The 6000-nt window shown below is 34.8% G+C and overlaps 1 protein-coding gene and 1 long non-coding RNA gene across 58 annotated transcripts in view; one reads left to right on the forward strand and one right to left on the reverse strand.

Annotated features, from left to right (window-relative positions):
- Positions 1–6000, reverse strand: part of LOC141379031 (uncharacterized) — a 58977-nt gene that overhangs the window by 38527 nt on the left and 14450 nt on the right. The gene's annotated exons all lie outside the window — the stretch shown is intronic.
- Positions 1–6000, forward strand: part of rims2b (regulating synaptic membrane exocytosis 2b) — a 254049-nt gene that overhangs the window by 38166 nt on the left and 209883 nt on the right. For 3 of the 57 annotated variants that reach the window (NM_001443212.1, NM_001443210.1, NM_001443213.1), the window contains exon 1: positions 3553–3712. The exons of the other annotated variants lie outside the window; for them this stretch is intronic. The gene's annotated coding sequence lies outside the window, so the exon portion shown is untranslated. Of the gene's footprint in view, positions 1–3552; positions 3713–6000 lie in introns of those variants that run through there. 57 annotated transcript variants of the gene reach the window in all.

Here is a 6000-nt window from a genome sequence, read left to right on the forward strand (position 1 = left end):
GGGATGAAGTTCTTATACAGTATTTACTACAGATTGAGCCACCTGACCAATCAGAGCAAAGAGGGCTCTCAATAGGGAGGGTCTTAGAAAGACTGGATCCATAAACCAGACACCGTTTTAGATACTGTGAAGAGAGCTGATTATGCAGTGTATATGTATATTACAGTATAAGAATAAACAGTGATGAACTCATACCTTTTGTAGGAGACTTCCAAAACAAAACTAGAAACCTTTAAACAAGCATAAAAGAGGCATTTTAAGCTAGAAGTACAGTGCACTGCACAGTTAACCAGCTACACTTATACTAGGCATGTCCAACATCGGTGTCCTGCAAAGTTTAGTTCCAACCCCAATCAAACACACCTGGGCTAGCTAATCAAGCTCTTACAAGGCTTTCTAGAAACATCCTTGCAGGTGTGTTGAGGCAGGTTGGAGCTAAAATCTGCAGGACACCCGCCCTCCAGGACTGAGTTTGGTCACCCCTGACTTGCACAAAAATAATTATTCATCGGATTTACAATTTTTTTTTTTTTTTTAAGTGGTTGCAAATAATTTATATGGGCTCAATTTAAACAAATGAAGTTTAGTAATGCTCAACTTAATTTGTTTGATTTAAATCTAGTCTGAATAAATTGTTAGCAACCACTTTTTTTTTTTTTTTTTTTACAAAATTCATGTAAATTAGTAAATCCAATGAATCATTTTTTTCAGTGTAAACCCAAGCTTACCTGAAGCATGAGGCATTGTTTGATTTTAGATTAAATCAGTATGGATATTTTTGTGCTGAAATTGATGAATTGTACTAAATTTGGATTTCAGAAGCTAATTTTAGTTCCCATGGTGCTGTGCGTTCTCGCTGTCTGTCATGGACACCAGTGCTGCTGTGTCTGATGTCAGTGTCAATGGCTCCACATGTTAGTGAGGCCATGGATTGAGTTGCCCTTGCAGTGCTAGATGACCAGATTCTTTTTCAGCTCTGGGACAGTGATGTCATGGAGTTCTTCTCCACGCCCTTAAACACCCACAACACTTAATGTGAAAGGGCATGGGGGAAAATAATCCAACTGATCATAACCCAATAACAGCAACTAACCATGCATTGCCTTTCACTAAAAAGAAACAAAAAATGAAAGTTATTTAGACATGACTTAAATATAATAATTTATACAGACTTTACCATTTAATAATCTTTCTGTTAAAAATAGCTCTTTAAGGTAACACTTGCATTACTGGCTGTAACTTCGTTTAGTCAGTTGCAGTACCTTACGATTAGTTTTGCTAAAAAATTGAGTTATATTACATATACACATGAATCTACATAAAACATACAGTAAAATTGTATTAAAATGTACATTATATTAATTCATTTAATTGCTTTACCTTTTACCAGAGATATAAAAGGCATGCTATAAAGTCAATATGAATCAAAATGTATACTTGATGACATTTAATGGTTAATATTCTAATATTGTAATGCACATCCAAGTGTAGCAGATTATAACATGCAGTACAGATTATGTGATGTTATTCCTAAAATTAAGGACTCAGTAGGAGTATATTTTGAAATTTAAAAGGGCCATTAGTGACAGCCAGGTAAAATAAATAAATAAATAAAAAATCTGAAATGCTATATGTTTGTCATGATTTATTGAATCTCTTTAATTCTATTTCCTGTTTTAAAAATTTCTGTTAAAGGTTTTTGAATATTTATAATACAGAATGACAATGTAAATGTCATGTAAAAAAATGTAAGAAAGATTCTGAATTTGGGAGAAAACATCTTAAAGTAATTCTTATATACATGCAGGTTTGGGAAACCTTGTTAATATAAATAAATTAGAATAATTATTTCCTTGCTCTTTGCTATTTTTTTTTTTATCTGTGTGGTGCAATAATTATTACATTTAAAAATGTAAGATAAACAATGTTAAACAATTGATTGTTAAAATTACTTTTACTCCATAAAAATGGACACGCAACTTAAGTCACACGCAACTTTAAAGGTTTACATTTGTAATTTTGTTGTCTTGAGTCATTTGGTTCATATCAAAACACATTATATATTTGGTCCTTGTCCTCTACCTTTTGAGACCAAAGATAGGAAAACAAATAATTAAAAGATCAGGTAAAAAGGTTTTATGAAGTGTTTTGTAAGTACATTTACAGACCATCCAAAATCATTCATGTGGTGCCAAATGCATATGCTGTGCATACATATAGCATTTTTATAAACAGAAAACTTATAAAGAGTTTGCAAAAAATGCCACCGCAAACACATTTCCAATGACTGCACTGAACTTAAATATTTAAATATCATGAAAAAAACAAACAAACAGGAATGAGTTGTTTCATGTCTAAAGTATGTCTATTTTTTTGTCCATGTTGTGTTTAAATTTTGGTCAAACTGCTTGGGAAATTTGGAAACTGACCAATATGTATCTTTTTTAACAGTTTTGTTATGCAATTAGTATATGGATAATGTTTCAGATGACAGGATTAACCAAGTACTTGGAGAGTTTACTTTACATAACCTACCAATTGTGCGCACACCCTTAATGACTGGACTAAAATTACTGCAGTCTACCAGACAGTGTGTCATAGTAAGTTCAAGTTTGGTCATTTATAAATAATAATAATAATAATAATAATAATAATAATGATGATGATAATGATATTAATGATGATTATAATAATATTTACATACATGGACTGGTTAATGATTTTAACATACTTAGTTAATGTTATTAAATACATTAACTAATGGACCATTATTCTAAAGCAAGGGTGCTCACCATGTTCCTGGAGTACCTTCCTGCAGATTTCAGTTGCAACCCTTTTATCAAACACACCTGTCTGTAGTTATCAAGTGCTGTATGCGTCATAATTAATTGGTTTAGGTGTGTTTGATCAGTGTTGGAGCTGAACTCCAAAAACAGGGCTGAGCACCCCTATTCTAAAGTGTCACCAAAATCAGTTGTTTGACAATCTCTCTTTCAGCTGTGCTTTTACTTTATGGCTGATTGAAATATGTAGGCATTTAGAAGTAATACGATATTTTATCTTCCATAATTTAAGCGAATTCTCTCCAGATAAATACAAATAAGGACTGATTCATTTGCACTGTAAAATAGAAAAGAAAGAAGCCAATCTAATTGTGCCTGGCTTCATGTCTTCTTCATGCTACAGACAATGTAGGCTATTAATTAGATTTTCCTCTTCTCCAAATCGTTAAGTCCACTTATATCTCATTCACACACTGAGGTCGTGTTAGGTGAACTTCATTACAGCATTTGAGTGAGATTAATTACCCCGAGGACGTTCGTTCATTCATTGTTTGAGCACATTCCTCTTTTTAGTGTTTGGCTACAGCCTCGTGTCTGTTATTACCTGTGTTTTTTCGGGCGGTTTAAGGTGGCATGCATTCGTAATGAACCGAATTCCGGCTTAGTGGCTTGATAGCGGTAGGATCCGTAAATAATGTAGACTTAAGCGAAGAGCAGTGAGTTCCTCGGCATTCAGCCTCTTAAACGACGATCGGTTCCGCTGGCAGGCATGCGCAGAACAGACAGTTCGTTCTCAGAATCCATGTGACGGAGGCAGCAGGTGCAGCGGTGCTCCAAAGCCCGTCATATATACAAGCTATAATAACATTTTCCATCGTCGTACTTCGCGTCTCTAGACGGACACAAAATGACTCCCATCGTCGACATGGGTAGGAAACGAATCTATTGTGTTTTTAAAATGTTTTCGATAGGCTACATTTTAGCACTTTGCAGGGGAGACTGTGGATAGTTGCCACAAGGGCTCTTGCCACTCAGTCACTTGTTTTTGAGTCAAAATACTATTCATTTGTTTTCTCTATCTAGCGTTTCAAAACGGTCTTAAAGTTGCTTCTTTTATCAAATAGTTTGGCATAGTTGTATGTTGTGGAGTAGCTTGAACATGTATACACAGCTAACATTCAGACTTGTGTGAACTATGTTATTAAGATGGATGTAACTTGTAAGAACTGTCTCCAAGAGTTAACAACAGTGCCAGTTCACGTGTTTAAAATTGAATACATTATTAGTTTAATAGTTGCAGCATTGGCCAAAAAAAAAAAAAAAACTTTTATTATGTAGACCATTTTTCCCTTTTTTTAAATGTCTGAGTTTAGAAGAACAGCAAGTTGTGTAACAAAGTTTCCATTGTGCCAACTAACTCCAAATAATGTTACATCATGCATGACTACAGTTATTTTTTCATTTTATAAACTCTTTCCACTTTCTCCATTGGATAATTAATTTAACTTTAATTTATGTGCCTGTCAAAAGTCTACCTGGAGCTATGAGGTTGTTATCAATGATTTTCAGTTTTATTGAAGTGATCAGGATTATTTTATCTTGTTTTATCTTAACCTTTAATACAAAAGAGTGTCTTTAAGAGTGTGTTTACATCTGACATAACTGGTTTGATTAAAACAAACTCTTATGTGATTGCTCTATTATTTTTCCTCATTTTAAAAAACAAAAATAATATACATTTTCTCTATAAAGAAATTCAATTTAAGCAATTTTAGGCCTATATCAATGATACAAAAAGAGATCCAACATGGTCTCATCTTATCTTTTTTTTATTTATTTATCAACCACCAAGCATTGAAGGTGTATTCAGACTTGGCAGGTTTGGTTTGATCACAATTACTCAGCAAACAAGCAGAGTTTGAAGAGTTCACTGTTAAACAAACTGTGAAGTGGTTTGACAGAAATTTTAAAGCAACATAGACCAAAGACATCTAAACAAAACATTTATTCTTTTCTGTTGGCTTAGTCAGGGGTCGCCAAAGCCGAATAAACCACCAACTTTTCCAGATACGTTTTATGCAGCGGACGCTCTTCCAGCCACAACCTTGTACTGAGAAACACCCATACACTGTTGCATTCACACACACACATGCACTATGGCCAATTTAGTTCATCCAGTTAATCTATACCATGTCTTTGGACTGTGGGGGAAACCGAAGCCCCCGGAAGAAACCCACGGCAATACAGGGAGAACATGCAACCACACAAAAAAGCCAACTGGCCAAGCTGGAATTCGAAGCAGCAACCTTCTTGCTGTGGGGTTAACCACTGAGCCACCATGCTGCCCCAAACAGAATACTGAAGCAAACCTGTTTTTTCGCATCATGGTCATCATTTATAATCAGATGTTGACGTAATATTGAAACATTTTGTTTCTTTTCTTTTATCATTTTCTTTTTGCAATGAACTTTTTTTTTTTTTTATCAGAGTATTTTTAGCAGGGTAATTCCTTGTAAAAACTAGACTATCCATGATCCTTCAGAGAAGTCTAGACCAATAACAAAATAACAGTGTCACTAATAATAATGCAAGCTCTGAACTTCCATAAAGCAATGAAAAAACTACTTCTATATGTATATAAATGGTTAAAAAGGGTGGCATGGTGGTGCAGTAGGTAGCGCTCAAGACCGTCAGCGTTTCGAGCCCTGGCTGTGTCAGTCGGCATTTCTGTGGCTTTGGCTTTTTTTCCCAGTGTTCATGTGGATTTCCTCTGGGTGCTCCGGTTTCCCCCAAAAGTCTGAAGACATGTGCTTTAGGTGAACTGGTTAAGCTAAACTGTCCGTAGTGTATGTGTGCGAGTGTATCCGGGCCTCCAGGTTGGGGTTGAGCATTGGGTTAATGACCCACCTCATAAAAATTAGACGTTACAAAACGCCAACATGGTGTGACTAAATATCAACGTTGATATAAACGGCCTTGGGAGTAATTGTACTTTACATTTACATTTTCATTTGGTAGACATCATTCATAGTGCCTTACATTTGAGGAGACATTCAGCAAATCAACACGAAGAGACAGTGCACACAGAAAGTGCTAATTGTACAAAGGAAAACTTCAAAATATTAGTTCCTCATGTCACTATTTTTTATTATAATTTTTTTAAAATTGTTTTTTAATCGTATTATGTTGCTCACAATGCTTTACATTACAAGTTATG

This window comes from Danio rerio, chromosome 19 (assembly GCF_052040795.2).
Source record: "Danio rerio strain M-AB ecotype USA chromosome 19, GRCz13ab, whole genome shotgun sequence".
NCBI lineage: Eukaryota > Metazoa > Chordata > Actinopteri > Cypriniformes > Danionidae > Danio > Danio rerio.